The sequence below is a fragment of the Gavialis gangeticus genome, unplaced genomic scaffold, assembly GCF_001723915.1.
Source record: "Gavialis gangeticus isolate Ggan-Ray unplaced genomic scaffold, GavGan_comp1, whole genome shotgun sequence".
Taxonomy (NCBI): Eukaryota; Metazoa; Chordata; order Crocodylia; family Gavialidae; genus Gavialis; species Gavialis gangeticus.
Window position 1 is genome coordinate 58,998,962 of NW_017728993.1, and position 20,010 is coordinate 59,018,971.

Here is a 20,010-nt window from a genome sequence, read left to right on the forward strand (position 1 = left end):
ATCAATAAAACATTGTGTTCAACTGATACCTATATGTATAGTGGTGTTTCATTTTAATTGCAGAAAAATGTGGATTTGGGGGTTTTTAATAAAAGAATTTGCAATGTTTTTAAATCGAAGAACTCACAATCTCATGAATTAGTAATGTAAAAAAGCATTAGTAACTTATCAATCAATTTCTCAGTTTGGTATTTTTTTAGGCAACAATCAGAATGTACTAATTTACCAAAGGTGATATACAGTATTACAAGTGATATTACAGAAGTAGACAAATAGAAGGGACAATCTGCTTTGCTACTAAAACATTAACATAATTTAACCATACCATATATTATAATTTAAGCAGATACACTGCCCTTAAAACCCTTGACTTTATGCATTTTAGAAGGGTGGAGGACTGGGACACACCTTGTAGGACTATGTGCAACTGCACAGGCACTACATGTAGTGCCTACAAAACATTGTACTACCAAGCTCCTCTTTGAAAGAGGTACTATTTTGTCAAGCTTGTTTTCTTTTTTTTTCTCATTCTGTTTGTGCTACACTGCTTGAAAGGCTGTACATTCATTTTTTTGTGGCAGTACAAGAACATACATAGCAGTATGAATGTGACGCCTATCCATGGCCTAAATTAGGTCTGTGTGAATATGCACAGGCTAGGGGGTCAGAGCTGTTTTAAAGGAGATAAGGTAAAACTGAAATGGGACTTAAGAACTAGAGCCTGAATGCCTGTGATGGACCCATACAGGGGTTAATGTGGAAGTAATATTTCCCCACCTCCAGGAGGAGCGCCACTGTTCTCCACCCCTAGCAATATGGAGGGGGAAATGGACATATATTTGTATTGCTATATGATTGTGCATTAGACATTTACAATGAAAATTAAAATGAGTTTAGAACCTTCATGACAGTGAAACTTGTCGCATGATAGTGTCACCAGTATATAGTTACAAAGTGTTATACCTCTTCTTAGCTAAGCAGCAGTCAATACAGACAATCCAACTCCAGATGATGTCCCAAAACATATCACTCATACTAAAGTGCAGAATAAGCATAAAAATACACTATTTCAAGTATGTCACTAGCACCACCCTTCTTTGAGAAGTTTCCACGAACTGGCAGTCATATTTTGACAACATTAAATTAACCATCTTTGTGGCATGATGTGCAAGTGATTTGCTTCCAACCTCTCCCCCCCACCCTCTAAAAAATGTAGTCATCTTTTACAAGAACAAAGTGTTAATTGATTCAAAGTATGATTGTTGGTCAATCTTCTACTGTGGTGGCACCAGCCAGCACACTACAGTACTTCACAATCAAATCTGATCAATGTCACAGCAAAGGTGCAGTCTGGTATACAGATAAATATGCTGCTGTTTACTGAGGCTTCCAAGATACAAAACAAAGCCTCTGCAGAAATTAAATGAAATAGTCCAAGTGCCTACTGTTTGTATTTTTTTTAAATTTGGGCAAGAACTGAAGGCAGAACTACTCTTAGGCCACATTTCTTGTATGTGAACTTGTTTATTCTTGATGCAGAGAATAAATATTTAAGTTGTACAAAAATAGTTTTTAATCAAATTTAGTTCAAGAAGGTATGAATATAACCCTTTCCATTTAGTCACTTGACTAACAAGTTTACTGTCAATTAAAAAGTGTTCAGCAGTATCTGACCTTTACAGAGTCACTGCAAGACATGAGGTTTTGTTAATGCAGAAAGTTCTGATAACCTACAAAAGGGTAGAGAAAGAGCTAAGTCAGCACTGAGATGGCCTGACAAACCAATGCAAGAAGTATGAATTGAAAGTGGCTTAAGAAGATTTGTACAACGTGGAAGAGATCAGTTGCATTTTCCCACTTTGGTAGGACAGAGGTGAGCTAAAAGACGTCCCTACCTCCAGAACACTGATGTTTGGTTTTTTGTATTTCAGATTCAGATCATTCCATTTGACAGAGGCCAAGGAAAATCCCAAGCAACAAAAGGACAGCAATTTTTAAATAAAATTATCTTTTTGTTTACTGACTTAGAAGTGGAATTTTAAAGAGGCTATCAGTAGCCTAGTATCTTCAATTAAAGGCTAAAACTTTCTATTCATCTTCCTTGCTACCTTTTTCCTTACACCTAAGGTAAAAAGTACTCTCAATAATTTGAGATTTACAAAAACAGCCTACACATTATACAAACATAAATTTAAAAAGTCTTTGGTAAAGCATCTAAAAAAGTAAAAACAAATGTCCCTGTGCTGCAAACAGCACTCTTAGGCCTCAAACTTTCAAGAAAATATAAACAAAAGAAATCTATTCTTGCTTTGAAACTAAAGTTAGCACACTGAAAACTATTTGCAGTTGACAATTGTATGAATGGAATGAAAGAGCTGAAAAAAAATCTCTATGTAAAAATGAGAGCAAGGGATACTGATCTGATACTGAGCAAGAGCATTTACATATTTATTTATACACTTATTCCTCACCAGATATGCACGAGGCTAGGAAACTGAACTATCATGCCCACTTAAATCACACCCTATTATCACAAGTATCAACTCTTTCAGCAAGCTTTCAAGGAGTATAAGATGTCATCCTTTGTGACAGCACGTAAAAATCTATTTTCCCAGTTCAGCCACATTAAAAATTAGCTTATTTTCTATCTGTATCATCCCAAAAACAAAGTCTGAAATAAGGAATGCAGAAGTTGCCAAACAACTACGATGAAAAACTTGTGCAAACACTTTCTGCCTCCTCATCTGTTCACTACCAAATCCCCAAATGTTAGATCATGAAGCAAATCCTCCAGCCTGTATGACAGAGATAAGTAACTTGGGCAAACAGATGAACTCCACAAAATTAACTTGTTTGAAGATCTTAAAGCAAAAAGGAAGCACTGAGGGAAGCACTTCTTCTTTGAATACTGCTCACTGAAAGCTGCCAAAATTGATAACAGCTAGTTTTGTGTTGGACAAATATTTAACATTCATCTGAAGTGGAGCTGTCTGAAGAAGTTCTGCAAAAGTTTTTGGGAAGAGACTAAAAAGCATCCAAAAAGGAGAAAAAGCTTACTTACAAATTCTAACAGAAAATAGAATGTTATATGTCAGTACCATACTACTCTGCACAGCCCCACCAAAATTCAATTACTTGCCCTTTCATTTCCAAAAATCAAGACATAGCAATTGTAGGGACAAGCTTCCTGGCACAGCAAATTTTTTAACCTGGGAGCTATTTGTTAGTTTTGTCCCACAAAAAAGTTCCTCCATCATCTTCTTTTGAAGTCTGAATTCTATGAAAATTAACCATAGCCACACAAATGTAGTGAGGTGTCATTTTAATCTGATAGTATCTGGTATCCTCCAGTAGCATTAATTACATATACCCAACTCCACTTAAATATGAGCCATAAAAAGCTAGAATGTAGAGAGACAATATACGAAGTACACATAACACCCACATTTGTTGTTTCTCCATAGAAGCTGAGAATGGTTTCTATTGAGTGATACATAAATTGTGATATGACAGATTAATGGGAGAAACAACTGCAGCAATTCATCTTAATGAGCCTGGTAAGATTTTTTTGTAAACCGTAACTGAGAAAATGTTTGACTAATCCGTCTGTTTACATCCTACACTGTTTCGACACTATTTTTTCCCCTAAAAATATTCTGGGGTGATTAAAATGGCAATAATGTCTTGTATCTCCACACTTCAAGTGCTAACTGGTAGGAAAAAAATCTAATTTTAGAGAAGAGACTATAGTGCAGAAAATGCTCCAGTCTGCTTTGCTGGAGAGAAGTGGGGGGAAATGGGACTCTGAAAGAAATTAAGCTTAAAAAGCCAAGGAGCTAAACCCACCCCCATGCTTTCTCCTTAATATTCGCTTGCAAACAGGACACCAATTCAGACTAGGTTCAGCATAAAGCAAGGGATTGGAAGTGGCATTCTCATTGGGAGAATGGCATTTCAAACCCCATGAACACATTTGTGTCCACAGAGTCACCTGAACCAACTTTATGTTTCACTTCCAATCTAAAACTGAAACAGTTCAAAGTTTTTAAAGAGCCTACGAGATCACATTTTACCTTTCAATTTAAGTCCAAGATAAGCAGTTATTTTAGCAAGTGCTTAATAATTAGGACAAATACCAAAAGCTAGATACTCAAATCATTTTCAGCAAATGCAAATATATTCCTCAGCAACGGTACATCTCTGTTGCGGCACTCCTTCCTCAAACACGAAGAGGTACAAATCTGGTAAAATTGACCATTTGCCACAGGATCATCCTAGGATTGGCAGTTTCACTTTGCTGTTCCTTAGCATAGTATGAGCAATAGAATTGCAGTGCCATACCCCCAATATCAAAGGACACCGAAATCAAAGGCACCCCAGCACAACAGGGAGAGTCTTTTCGCATCAGCTTGCAGTACATGTGGTTTAATATGTTCTTTTTCTACTCAGTTGAACAGTATTAAACCTTAGCTTCCTTCAGCACCAGACAGACTCAGTTAATTCCATTTTAAGAAAAGGAATATTAAAAATGGAAAGATTTTTTACTAGTACTCTTCATTAATTAGAACATTTTTGTTAATAACTTAAAACTTTCAGTACCACAGTTAAGATCCATCTACAAATTACAAATGCAGGTCACAAACTGCAGTACTTCCTAAAGTGATCCATCCTATACAAGGGAAACTTCTTTCCTCTAAGGCTACGGACACACATTCAAAAAACCTGATCCTGAACTGATTGCATCTTTGCAGGTTAGTCTAACCTGGCTAGGCTGAACCGGTTTGTAACCACACACACATTCTCTCTGCACATTTCCAGTGGCTCAGGCTAGAAGCTGGGGGGCACTAGAGCAGCCCTCCCTTGCTTCCACAATGCTGAGCTGAGTGGGGTGTGGCCAGGCCCCGTCAGGATGCTCTTATTAGGGAGGGGTCCCCCCTCCTGAACAGCCCAGAAAGGAATGTTTAACACAGCAGTCAGCAACCCCCAGCACTCACGCTGAGCATGGCATGAGAGGCCATTTCACTTGGCACACCACCCCCAGCCTGGGCTCTAAGCAGCTGCTGCCAGGCACAAAGCCCAGGCTGCTCCCAGCTAGCAGGTGGGAGGCTGCAAGCAGATCGGGCTCCGTGGGCCGGCTGCAGCCAGGAGGCTGCAAACAGCTGCTCCAGGCTCTGGCATGTTGGCGCTCTGGCACCTTCCAAGGTAGACATTGTGGTTTTTTCAGCACTCCAGCCAAAAAACGTTGCCTATCCCTGGTTTAACACCTCTAACTCAGTGTTCATTAACCCATTAAGAAAACAAAGCCTCTTTCCATTAGTTCAAACTCTTCTTAAACAGCTTTTCCAAGGGAGGACATTAAACTACTTGTTGATTAGCTCTGAAAAACCTGTCTGCCTTGGCCCTCTGCCACAGCAGGGACTGTAACCAGCCTGTGGTCTGCTAGCTAATGCTGAGGTGTCTAAAGCAGATGGGTGGGGGGAATAATCCCTGCTTAACAGGGAGAAGACAGGCACACGGCTGCAGTCTCTGCCAGAGCTCTGGCCAGGAAGCAGAGGTGAGGGGCCAGCCCTGCTGCAGAGCAGAGAGCCCTGCTCAGTCTGGAGAGCATGCCGGGATGCTGGGGGAATCTGGTTTATCTTAAACCAGCAGTGGGGGCTGGGACAGACATTACATAAACTGGTTTGACCCAAATCAGTTAAGTCTGATACTACATTCAGTCAGGTTCATCTCAAACCAGTTTCAGCCATTTTCAAAACTGGTTTATATGCACTGAACATCTATTCTGTTACAGGTATAAACCAGTTTCTGATCAATTAAATCGGTTTATGTGTAACGTCTGTCCCTAGCCTGAAAGTCAGTAACTTCTTTGCAGTCAGAAACTAGGAAGTTATTTTCAACAGTAATTACTTTGGTTTTTCTGACTGAAATTCCATACACTGAAGTTAACGTTCTGTAATTAATCAAGTGTGGTTATAATCCTTAAATAGAATCACAGACTAGAAGTCTTGTTTAAAAATAAAATACCAATAAGAATTTCAAAAGCAGTTCATGATCAGCTACCCTTGAACAGCCTCAATAGATGGCTCTATAAACCTGTTTAACCTCTATTTCCTTAATAGAAACAATACATTTAGTAACAGGGGTGTAAGGTTGTAGCCGTGCTGGTTTAAGGACATTTAGTAAGATGTTTTTTGCCTTTGCAACCCTACACAAAAGTTTTTCAAAGCTGTCACTACTGATTATAACAGGGGCAAGTTAGGCTTAATGTAAAAAATCATGCCTAGCAGTATAAAGACAAGACTGCAGTGATATAGAAGTCCTGACTAGCAATGCAACAGACGGCCTGTAACTGCAAAATGATGATTGAACCAAGTATCAAAGGCAAGCTTCAAGATGCTTCCATCCAAAAATTGCATGGAGGCCAGAGTTCAAAAGTTTTCTGAGAGCAGATATGTTGGACCACAACCCAATGCTTGCATATCCAGGTATTATACTGACTTTGAAGGAACACATCACCAAGACTTTAGTCAAATAAAGACAAGAAATAAACAGATAAGCAAACTAACTGATTAAACCTGGGGAGGCATTGCCCAGACCTCCTCTGAGTTTACCTAATCTCTTCTGAAGCAGAGTATCATGCCCTTGTGTGGCTCAGTTTTTAATCACACAAGACTAGTAAACACCTGATTGAATGAAACACGATAAATATGAATCAGAAACTTAATCCAATCAACTTGGCCTGGTTGCCAGTTCTGAACAACATTGCCCTTTCTGACCTCAGGCAACAAGTCTCCTCAGAGAGGTACAAGATGCACCATGTAAACTCTAGTTTAAGGATTTATTTAATCTGCCAAGATGACTTTTTAATTCAAGGCACCTTCTTGGAAGAATTGTTCAAAGAAACTTCAATGTCAGACATGATCGAACTGGACCAGTTAGATATATACTTGCATCCTTAATGATTGAGCTCAAACACCAAAAGCTGTCTGGTCTTAGGAGTCTGAAAAACCCTTTCAGGATGCACCTGATAATAATTCCTGTAAAAGCAAAAGCAAAACTAAAAGTGTTAGTGAAGGTCAACAGTATTTATCTAAGCCGAATGCTGATAACTGCTTTTTTGAAAGCACTAGCAATAGTTAGAAGTAAAAATTTTAACAACCTGATGTTTTGCCTTTTGACAAGAAAAAATAGATGTGTATTCTGCTAGAATCCTGTTGAAATAAATGTCCTCCTTAACTACATATGTTTAGATGGAAATGTATGCCTTCTTACCCATGTTTACATAAATTAGTAAGGAGGTGCCAGAACCAATACACTAAAGGATCAACAGACAACCAACAAATATCCTCCCTAGGCCTCCTAGTAGATGGTGAGGTAGCTTACTGAAATTTATCGTACTCTGTAGCCTAATGATTTAATGCAGTAGGGGCCAAGCTTTTTGGCACATGTTCTACAGATCAGCCACACATCCTCCCTGAGGATCACTTTGATCCCCTTCACCTGCCTGATCTGCTGCTCTGCTTCCTTCTCTATCTACCACTGTGTTGCCTGTCTGCCCCCACCCTGTGCCACTTGTGGCACAAATGCCAAAGGTTGCCCATCCCTGATGTACTGCTTAATGACTTAAATTTATAAGTGTCATTATGCTCTCCTGGTCCTCTGAATCCACTCCTGTTGACGTCCCAAACTGCAGGAAAAAAAAAAGAATGGAGTAGCAACACCCTGCAAAATGCCCTTCACTCAGCTTCTGATGGCTGACAGTAAAGCTGTCCTTTGAGCACAAGCACTCCCCTGCTATCCGCAATGGAGGAAGCCATCTGTTGCATGCCCCCCCGCTTCACTCAGCCCCTTATAGCCCAGAAACTATGCAAGCAGGATGGGGGCCGGGGTCCACAGGCAAGTGGGGACTGGGCACCACAGCACAGCACACCAGAGGAAATGGACCATTCTGGAGCAGCTGTTGAAGGCAGCACTGCAGCAGCACTCCACCATAAATCAGCAGGTGAGAGCTGGGACCCCAAGGTAGAGGAAGGGGGGCTGGAGCCAGGACCCATGTCCATGGGCAGGCAGCAGTGGATGCAGGTCCACTTACATCCCAGGTGCTGCCAGGCTGGTAAACTGCAACAGTGCAGAGGGATGGAGTAGGAAGGTGGCCCACACAGTGTGAAATTCAAGCGGCTGCTCATAAATTGAATATCCCTGGCTTACAGGTAACAAAACAAGCCTAAATTTAACAATCCATGTAAAAAACACATATATATACACACACATGCACACACAGAGCGTGTTTTATATATATAACATATAATATACATTATATTAATTATAAATACTGTGATATAGTTATTTCACATTATAATATATAACATGTAAATATGTATTATGTAAATGTATAAATATAATACATTGACATAATTATTGATATATATGATAAATATATCATATATGATATATCTATAGATAAGAGAGAGATCTATCTCTACATATATCATTTTAACAGATAGCATTTAACACCATATAGTGTATGTGTGTGTGTGTGTTAGCATGCATGCATTAAGTGCTATAGGTTAAACGGAGCACTAACATTTGAGTTTTTAGCACTGTAACATTAAGAACCAACGCTAAGTTTGTACAGCTTTATTTCTGTACTTTTCAAAGGACAAAATCATATATTTTCTCAAAAATTCTATAAAATTTCTCAGTGTTATCTATATGGCATCTTGTAAATTTTGACTATGCAAAAATTTAAGAAGTATAATTCTCAGTGGCCAATGATCTTACTTGTTAACACATATTTGCTTTGCACATTTAATTATTTTCATCCACCTCATCTCAGACCACATCTTCTTTTCAACCAGCAGCACAGGATTTCTTGGAGGAAGATCAAGATGAATAGGTTAAATACAAAGTAAAGGCCTCCTAATTTTGTGGCTAATTAACATGTCAACATATTTTCTTCCCTCACATTATTAATTTGTATCATCCTGTAAAAGAATCATTTACTTTCACAAGATTGATTCATGGAAGATATTGCAGTTCTGTATTTGGAGGCTGAAGAAAAATATTATGACACATGAAAAGTAGGATTGATTATTTAAAAAGACTATAGCATGTTCAAAACAGGGCAGAACTAAGGTTCCAGATATAATGTTTCACTGCACATCTATGTTAATTGCACACTGTCTGTCACTTACTCAGACTTTTTGATCAATTGTTCTTGTTTGTTTAGCAAAATTGATCACTCTAGCCAATTCGTTAGATTGTTTTTGTCTAGATTTATGGTCTGCTCTTCCATCTCTTACCCCACACTGATTGCTCTTCATCGACCACTGTCGTTCCCTACCTGACTTGCACATTTCCTGTCACTGTCTCATTCTCATCTACTTCCCTCCCTTTTTACCCTCCCTTCTACAGCTCCCCGCTCAGTCATACCTCAACACCCTCTTCCTCATTCCCACTAATCTAACCCTACAGGCCCTCAGGTTTTTGAACCATTTCTTTTAATGGGGTAGCATGGGATAAATCCATAATACATCCATAATACATCCACTTAATGTTTCAGCAGATGCCACCAAACATGCCCTGCCCACCTACATGTGCTAAAACCCAAAAGTGGGGCTAAGAAGTCATTCAAGAGAATCCACAGCAGCCACTCTCAAACAGACAGAAGTCTCAAAAGCAGCTGCAGTGGGAATGCTCCCAGAGCAGCTACACTGCCTCATCTGCAGGCTGAATGTGTGCAAATACGTGTGGTCATGGGTATCTCTTCCAAAAGATACCAGGGATCCAGTATTTATTAATCCATAGTTTCCCCATCTTAAGATCTTTACTTTATCCCACTTATCTCTAAAAGCTACTGCCTTCTTTCCATAAAAATGCAATTTGTAAGTGTTGCTTCAGATTTGTGTCTTAAAATTCCATCTGAATTTCTAACCGGTAAGGCTTTGACCCTACCCATTTCAGCAAAATTTCTCACCAAGATCACTAATGACAGAATGACCAGATGGGGGAGATGAGAAGGGGTGTGTGTATTTTATCCTTGTCTTCCCAGCTGTAATTGATATCATCATGTGTATGCAGCCACAGCGCAGCACGCAGGCAGTGAGGAGCAGAGCCCAGCAGGGTGCAGAGTCTGTTGTGGTGAAAGGGGAGGGGGGAAGGAAAGGGGCGTTGGGGAGACGAACAATGCCCCCTGCAGTGAGAGAGGGAGGGGGCAGGGGCAGGTGCTGCCCAGCTGGGATGGGGCAGGCATGGAACAGAGATGTGGCTCATCGGGGGAGCAGTTCCTGTGGCTGTGTGCAGCAAGGGAGGGCATGGGGGAACGACGACATGTGCTTCTGGATCAATGCAGGGCAGACTGCAGCTACAGGCTGAAGCCCGAGCTGCACCAGGCTCTTCGGTGGGGGGGGAGCTAGGCTCAGGGCAGGTGGCAGCGGTGCTGGAAGGGGGCTATGGAGGGGGCTGCAGCCACCCAAATTCCACCGTATCCCCATTCCCCGTACCGCCTGCCTGAAGCAGCCCTGGCTTTTCCCAGCACATGTGGGGAGGCAGGGGTTGAGCTGGGACTGCACCAGGCAGGAGGTGGTGTTGGATGTGGGGTTACAGCAAAATTTGGGGTGGCTGCAACCCCCTCCATAGCCCCCCTCCCAGAGCTGCCTCTAACCGCCCCAAGCCCAGACCCACTGAGAAGAGCCTGGCATAGCCACAGCTCCAGCCCGCCCACCCTGCCCTGTGCTGACCCATAGGCACACCCTCTCCTCCCCATGCCCTCGCAGGGTGCACACAGCTGTGGGAGCCACCCCTCTCCCTGGACAAGCTGTGGCTCTGTCCTGCACCTTGCTCCACCCTGGCCGGGCAGCGCCTGCCCCTGCCCCCTCCCTCCCTCACCACGGGGGCATTGATCTGCCCACCCCCACACCCATTCTCTCCCCACTGCCCTTCCACCGCAACAGACTTACCAGCTGCACACAGCTGTATCGGAAATCAGATCGGTATTGGCTGATATGCCTCCTTAAATGTTGGCCCCCCAAAATCTCTATCAGTGAATCCCTACTGTTTAGTTATTCAAAAAAGCTATGAGAAGAGCAGTCATGAGATCAGCATATTAATGTATTATTGTGGTTCTTATATCAAACTTGGAACCTGTGATTTCATTATTTACCAGGATCAGATCATGTCTTCTCCAAAAATAGTTTACTACCTTGCGTCTGACAGGCCACAAAACTACTACCCTAAATTAAAACAGCATTTCCATGTCCAATTAAAATAGTTAAGAAATGTTTTAATTACCAGCAATTCCTTAGCAGTGCTTCAGCTACCTTCATTTCACCTATGCTGCTAAAGAAAAAGTTCTGAACTCTAAGGATGCTTCTTAAAGCTGCTCTGATTGCTTTTAATTGTCTGATCAAATGAATAGGTTAAGATGTGGTAAGTACTGTAAAGTGTAAAGGTGGGAACCAAGTATTCTGCTGAGTACTCTATTCAGGGAGTTTTCATACACTTGCTCCTGACATTGTAAAGGAGAAAAGGTCCCACCCCTTTTTCACAGATTTGACTAGGTTTACATAATCAGCTCTTATCCTTTAATTAGACCAATAGCTTACACTTAAAGAGCACCTTTCAGCTAATAAAACTGTGGTTTATTACATATGCAGTGGGATATTATTTTATCTTTTTTGAATGGCAGGAAATGTTTAGAACATGTTTATGGTTCTAATTTTTTATTTAAGTCTGCTTTATACCAAGTTTCACCAGAACATAATGGAACATGTAGAAGTCCTGTGTTAAAAACAAAACTGTTTGAATAAGGAGTCCTCCATCTTTACAATAGAATGGTATTGTAGCCACAATGGTCCAGGAAATAATTTAAAGACACTCTTACTTAAGAATTTTTATACCCAATTAGATTAGTCCTTATCCTTTCGTTAAAATCATCAGAAGTCCATCTGGTCTTTGACTTTAACAAGCAAGCAGCTTCAACACTGACAGATAACTAGTTTCCCAATTGATACCAATTCTTACTTTAATTGGTTTTGCTATTGAGTACACTCTATTTATATATAAAACAACCTATTATTTACATAAGCATATAAATTATATACAGATTTGCATTTAGATACCAATATTTGCAAATCTTAAGGGAAGTTATGCCATTCTGAATCATGATTAAAGAAATGTTTTCATTTTTAAACTGGGATAAGTCTGGAAAAAGGATTCTGCAACAATGTTTTCTAGTCTTAACAATTGAGGAATGGAGATTTTAGAGTACCAAGAGAAAGAATTAATTTGAACAGCAATATTTCAAACCCAAAGGAGTCTAGAAGCCAAGAAGTTCCTTGCAAAAAGGAATGGAAGGTGTACTTTACAACACGGTTTATACCTCTGATAGCATCATATATCTCTTTTCTATTCCCTTACGCTCTTTTAAAGCCAAATTTCATTCTTAAAAGCAATTATCGTGCTAAGACATTTGAGTTAAAAAAAGTGTCTACTTATACTAACCTGTTGTATCATTGTCTTTATTCAGACATTTTTGTCAGTGCCTTTGGACCAAAATGGTCCTTTGATTTATTATTTCCAATTTAGAGTACATTTACAATTTGCATTTAAAGCCCAAGCACCTCATTTCACAAATAAGCAACATATCAGCTTGTAGTGCATTCTCTAATCATCCTGGGTATTAAAATAATTCAGGCAAGTTGTTCATAATTCTGAATGTCATTACTCACTCTAGGATCAACACTGAGGCCTATCCCAACAGTCTACTGCCTTTCCTTCTCTCTCCAGCAGAACTACTTGCTAGCTTATATAAAGAAGAGGGTTTTTATGGTATCACCTGTTCCCTGATCTGCCACTCTCAATTCAGAGAAAACTTATTACTTACAAACAGGCTGGGTAAATTCATTTTGATCACAGTGATTTAACTAATTTTGATATAGTTCCACATTTGTATTGTTTCCTGAAGAAAATTGGCTGATAACAATTAAAAGCAATGACTTTAAAAACTAAATAAAGGATATGGCTATAAACTGCAAGGTAATTTAGAGATGGCCAAGCTAAGTACTGGAAACAATTTAAGATATCAACTAAAGATATCATATCTACTCAAAGAACCTTGGAAGCAATTTACAACATCTGACTGTTTTTTTAAAAAAAGTACTTTATTTCAGTCAAAACCACCTCTTAAGGCACCCATGGCTAACTCAGGCAGTCATTTAAAATCATAGCAAATAACTTGCATGCTCTATTTGCCATCTCCCATTGATCTCAGTACTAAAGACATAGCTTAAGCCCATTAAGCAGGCTGGTTAGCTTTTGAGACACAGCATGTGCTCAGCAGTTCACACCTCATTATGCCTTATTACAGAGCAATTACCTTGCCATTCACAACCCTGGTAGATAATCAGTCAACTAGAAGTCAGTTTCAGGGCTGCTAGGAGCCTTAAAACAGATGGCTACTAGTCATTTCCAATGCTTTTCTCTTTCCAGCCACACCACTGGCTTTATGGCTTACAGCAACAATAGCTGAACACCACTGACTGTGATTTAATACATGCTAAACACCCACCACTCATATCAAGCAAACATTTGTTTAGTAGGTGAACTCACTATAACTTGTTCAATGTCACTTAATTTAAATTTAGGTCTCAGATAAAAGGTTATCCTCAACATTTAAAAATTACTTTGATTTTATAAATAAATTTAAATTATAATTATTCTGTTTTTATTCAAGTGGGGAAGGGCCCAGGCACCAGTATAAGGGGCCACAGATGTACTAACACTGTTCTAAAGGCTTTCTTAATTAAGGCGCCCACGTCAGCAAAAGCTATCTATCATACAGACAGGCCAGAAAGCTAAAATCAAGTCACTAGAAAGGCATTCAGTTCTACTGGTAAACCACATGTCCATTTTCAGAGGGAATAGTTAATGTAAATATACTCAGTGTCAAATAATTTTTGCTTCACATGTCAAAGACTCCATTCCAATACAAACCTAAAAGTACCCTTGCAGTTGGAAAGAAAAGCATGATAGCTGGTTCAGCTTGAGCAAGTGGAGCTACATGGAGATAATGGATGCAAGTGCAAAATGACTTCCATAGAACTGGTTTCTCCTGTAGGGAGTGGAATTTGGCCCACTATTTTCAAATCAGGTTCCACTGCATAAAACTGCAGTTCTTTGCAGTCTCACACACCCTTTAAACTAGGATTGGGTATTTGACCAATCAAATAAAGTTTGGTCAATAGATTAAAGTTTGGTCAGTTAAACGGTTAACCAATATCATTAGAAGACTTTAAACGGCTAATTTTTCAAACAATATTTACATCCCTAGTTGCTATAATCACAGAAAGCCTTCCTGTAATATTTCACCGATCTTTGACTGGCCAGTAAACTGACAATATATGACCCGGTAATTGGCCACCTTGCCAAACTTACTTTAAACTTCTGAAGAGCAGCACTACATGTCAGCATACAGCAGCGTACATAGTAAAACATGAAAATCTAAGGACTAGAGGGAAAAACTGCAGGCTTGCTGACTGATTAAAATACAGCCTTGCTACGTGGATTGAGGAAATTAATTTGATCTGCTTGTGCTTCACATGAAAGTTAGGAAAAGAGCACCATAGAAAGGCAAATGCTGCATTTGAGCAAAGTTTCCATAGTAAGTATATTTTAGACTAGAACATTTGGTAAGTTATAAAACCTGGACTTAGAGGCAAAAAGCTCAATTCTGATGGTCTGGAACAAAAGGAAAGAAGATTTTCATCCTTTCTATTATTGATGGATTTTCCACCTATTGTGTACATACAGAGAGTACAAAAATGTAACAAGAAACATGAAATTGCATCCATGAAGATTTATTTGTAGAATATTTATTCACTTGGTATTTTCGTGAAAAAAGCATAAGTGTTCTAAAAAGCCAAACAGCAGATAACTGATGTCTCATAGTAGCAGCTAAAAGATACAAACTCCCCACTCTGTGCATTCTGTATGGGTATGACATTCCAGTATAATGGCAGAGGGTAGGGTAGATTTACACCTTACAGACTAACTAAATCATCTCACGTTCTGCCCGACTTCAGACTAACACAGTTAACTACCTCTCTCAATCCAGTTTAATATCACTTACTGAAGTCTAGCAAAGATCAGTACCTCTCCTAAAAATCCTTCTTCATGTTATCCTATCAAGAACTCTGAGCATCTGTCCTGTTTCAGAATTGGTGTTATCTAAGGTTACCATATTTTCATTTTCAGAAAAGACATCTGTGGGGAGATATACGATTGTGGGGGGGAGTGATATGCTCATACCCTCCCCCTGCCCCTCACTCCCCAGTCACAGCCCTCCCCGCCCTGCTGCTGCCGCCACTCACTCCCTACCCACAGGCCCATTCCCCCAGCCCTGCCCGTGCCCCTCACTCCCAACCCGTAGCCCTCTGCCCCCTCCCCCCAGCCCTGCTGTTCCCGAAGAACCCTCACCCCTTTCCCCTGCCCTGCTGCAGCCCCAGCACCGGCAGGCATGCACAGACGCACACTGCCCCCACCCTGCAGCTGGGCTCAATCACAGAACACATGATGCCCTGCCTCCAATCATCTTTCCCCGCTGCCCCAAGCAGCTCCTTGCTGGGGCAGAGGCAGAACAAAATCCTGGACATTTTAAATCCCTGATATTTAAAAAAAACACCCCCCAAAAAACAAACCCAGACGGAGACAGGAGGATGCAAAAAGAAGATGTATGGTAACCCTACGTTATCTGCAGCTGATAGTTCAGCTCTACAGCAGGATTAAGCTTCTCACCCACCCCCTGCTTTTTTTGATCAACTACCAAACTATTTATCTTGGTAAACAGACTCTGAAAACTCAAATCCTGCAGTCAGCCTACATCTTGCAAAAGCATCCCTCAAAAGAAAGACTTTAGAATAGTAGGTGAAAAGATTTTAGAATAGTAACAAAGCTGATTGTCTTTTGAAATGCATGAACTCTGTATTTGTAAGATCACTATGGGCACAGACAGAGAAGCAGCTCCCCGCTGTAACTCCTAACACTTCGTAGGAAGCATTCTGAGTTACAATGATCCCCTGGACCCAACAGTTTACTGGGAGCCTGCAGCTGGTTTCCCCTAGCAACAGACCCACCTCCCTCCCAGCCTGGGCACTGTCTTCAGAATTGGGGAGGGGGGAAGGAAGCAGAGGCAGCGCATTCTAGGCATTCCCCAGTCGGCACTGGAGGGTGGGATGGGTGGATTGGAGCTCCCCAACCTGGGGGCAGGGGGAGCAGAGGAGGGTGGTTTCCAATCCACCTGCCCCACCCCTCAGCATTGGCTTAAAAAAAGGTCAGGCCATGTCACCAGTAATCAAGCATTTTGACTGAACTATTCAAACTTCTCTCCTTGTGTTAATACTAGTAGGGCAGGAGAAAGGAAAAGGCTAAATACTAATGAATGCACCAGAACAGGGCTTGACAACCTATATCCTGCAGGGTGAGGCTTCAGCAGCATTCAGTGGCAGGGATGAACTCTGGCTGTGGGTCCTCTCCCTGTGGCACTGCAAAAGACAAACACAGGCTGCAGCAGCGTTCTGGAACCCACTCACTTACCCACCTCCAACCCAGGGTGGGTCATTCTAACTTACGGCCAGAAAAGGTTACCTACCACTGCACCAAAAAGCCTTCAACCTTTCAGATGTTGCAGGACTCAAATACCAATGCAAAGATGATGCTCCTACACATTTTTCCAGGCTAGCAAACTGAAGATTGTACCTTGATTAAAAGATACTAAAAGACAGTATTTTTTAATCAAGGTAGGTTCACAGTTTATAATAATTAAGTTAGTATTGCTGTAATCCAGCAAACAATGCAGGCATTAACCGGCTATGGACCAGTGTGCAGACACCACCACAAAGCATCATGGACTTCCTCATAAAAAGGAAGAATGGAATTTTAGTGCATCTACCAATGTAAACCTTGAACGACATACAAAAACAAAAACAAAAAACCCACCCATTAAAAAAAAAAGCTAAATTTCTTCAACACAGGTTTCAATCAAATAAGCACTGGCAGACTGTAAAAGACTATCCTTTGCCCTGTTGGTTTTGTACTTTCTATTAAGGCAACTGTACTATGAACCCAAACCAGTACATAACTCAGAAACCAGAAAGCCAAAAGCTAATACCTAACAGATTGCCTCAAGTGTTTTCTCACTTTTACTAACTTCTTTGCATGAAATAGGATCACAAAGTTCCACTTGAGATTAAAAAAAAAATGATAGGCAACAGCAGGAAAACAGCAGTCTGTACACCTGATTGCCATCTAAAACCCACCACCTTCTCATTTTCCATTATCTTCTACCTTGTGCATTTGATTTACATGCGTGCTTCATGTACTCAGACAATCAAAATGGGCATCTTTAGGAGTCAGAAAAAATGGGTTAACATTCAATTAACTCTATTTAAATAACAATCTTTTCTCTACCTGTAAGGTATTTCACCTCTTACTGATAAAAACTAAGACTGAAATTTAAAAAAAAAGGTTTGTATTTGATAGCATGTTTTGTTCAAAAAGGTAGTCTATTTCCTTTGTTACACACAGCTTTCAAAATGCAGAGGAAATAAATAGTAAAGTACAATTAGAACATAAATACTTGCAAAGAAACCTGGGGCAAGGATGGAATTTAAAGCTCTCTCTTTTTTTTAATAAGGATTCTGAGTTTGTCTCTTTTTAGTTAGTATTAAAAGGAGGCGTGCCTCATTTCTCCAACTGATTTTTTTTTAACTAACGGCAAAGGTCACATCATGAAACATGGTGTCAATGTTCAGTATAGTTTAAACTCAAGTAATTCCACCATAGAAAGGCTAATATTAAAAGCTCCATTAGAAAACTTATCTAAAAAGTGCAGCTTTCCATACAACTTAGCCACTTAATACATTTCAGGGTGAGGCTTGCTGAAAGACAAAGGTACAGTTTTGAAAACTGAAGTTGGTGTATAACAAACACAAAGATGCTATAAGAATCATACAAGACCACACAAAGACACACCAACTATGTACTCTGCAGCAGTGCTTCTCAAAGTGGTGGTCCGCAGACCGGTGCCGGTCCACGAGCCACCGGTCGCTGGTCTGCAGTGAGTTGCCAGGAAAGAAAGAAATATATGTTCAGAAGCATAACACTGATGTGTCACAGTGCCACAGTTCGTAAGTTCCAACACTCCAGGTGATGTCATGTCATGCGAGGTGAAGAAAGAGAAAGAAACAGCCAGTCGCGCATTTGTGTGCCACCGGCTGAACCGGGCACTGGTGCCTGGCCCACTGGAAAAAAAATTGCTGGTCTGTCACATTGGATAGTTTGAGAAGCACTGCTCTACAAAACTTCAAAGTTAAGGCAAACTAACAGCACGGATGTACAGTATTATCATTTTTCTACCAAAAAATATAATTTTGAATATTACACAGACCCATAGGCTTAAGTTTCACCTAAAACCTTGAGCAACTCATGTGCTACTTTCCCACCATATACTGGAAGGCAGGACTGGGTGGTACTGTAGGCTAAAACAGACATCGCCAAACGAACGAGATCAGGTGTACAGGATATGCCCTGGCCCAGCTGATCTGCTTCACTGAGTGAAGTGCACATCACCCATTTTCCCACCTGTTGATGCACTTACCAAGGGTGGCTGGAGAGCACAGGCAACTCCGGATTGCCTATAAGATCACACCATAAACAAACACCTGCTGTTAAACAGCGGCACAACTTGATACCACCTTTGTCACAGCTATTATATGTGTCGTGACAAGAGGTATGGACATCTGTTTGGCTGGCCTTTCTGCCCCCATCATTTTTTTTTTTATGGCAGTACAAAGTGACAAAAGGCGACGTCCATTTCCACCCTTTGAGACTGACTAGGCTAGACACATACAACTTCTCATACGCAGCAACCTACTTGTCAGATGGCAAGAACAGTCTGAAAGACAGAAAAGATTTTATACAGAAAGGAAAGGGACAGGGGGAGGGGATGCTGCTAAGAAACATAATAAGTGATGTTAACACCTGGAGGGACACTGGAGAACTAGTTAGTCCAGGTAATAGAATTCAAATGTATAGTCCCTGTTGAGACCAAGTTTAATATAATTCAGTCTATGGATGATTTCTTGTTCTGAAGTTATGTTCAGCTTAATACCTTCCACCACTCCTTCAAACTGACCCAACAAATTCATTTCTTTGCAAGGGCCAAACTACCACCACACTGTATCAGAAGCTAACTGACCACTACAGCTACATCCATGTTACAAGTTCCCATCCTAAGTACACCACTAGATCCATCGCCTACACAGCCACCCTCTACAACAATATCTGCTCTGATCCTACTAACCAGAAGGCACACCTCGAAAGTTTACAACAGGGTTTCCTATACTTGCAACACAATCCCAAAACTGTAGCCACTCAAATCAAAGCCAGGCTCAGAGCCCATCCTGACCAACTAATGTCAACCTTGTAACAAAGACAACAGAATCCTTCCGATTATCATTTTCAGCCCCCAACTCACACATTTGATGCATTCTAAGGTGCTCACAAAAGTACCAACACCCCCCCATAACATGATACAACAGGACAGAAATTAAGAAAACTGTAGCCAATAGGAGGGTGATAAGATCTGCAGCATCTCTTCCCTGCTAGCTGAATAGCTATGCCAATCAATCCTGAAATTGGGTGCAAAGGTCAATCCCCTTAGCATACTTTGACTAGGCTGAAATAGGTTTCAGTGAAATACCTTTCTATGTATGGGATTACAGAAATGTCATGAGATCTCTATCCTTTAGTATCGTGTATTTATTAACCTTTTTAATTTCACACATACTATTAACAACAAGCCAGATAAAAGGCCCAAACTTTCAAGCACTCACAAGATTCCATAGTCCCCGTTAAAGCACCAAAATAAAGGTACTTAGCCATTTTTTAACACAAGGAAAAACTCGGCTAGCAGAATTCTTGCATCAGCAAGAACTGACAGCTGGGTTGTACCCA

The 20,010-nt window shown here is 40.6% G+C and overlaps 1 protein-coding gene and 1 long non-coding RNA gene across 2 annotated transcripts in view; both read right to left on the reverse strand.

The window, feature by feature from the left end:
* The window catches only part of XPR1 (xenotropic and polytropic retrovirus receptor 1), a 211,179-nt gene that overhangs the window by 166,907 nt on the left and 24,262 nt on the right, over positions 1-20,010 (reverse strand). The gene's annotated exons all lie outside the window — the stretch shown is intronic.
* LOC109286954 lies at positions 627-18,238 on the reverse strand. The gene is made up of 3 exons (XR_002094728.1): positions 18,039-18,238; positions 9,385-9,388; positions 627-637 (listed from the first exon to the last, which is right to left on the reverse strand). It is a non-coding gene; the product is annotated as an uncharacterized LOC109286954 (long non-coding RNA).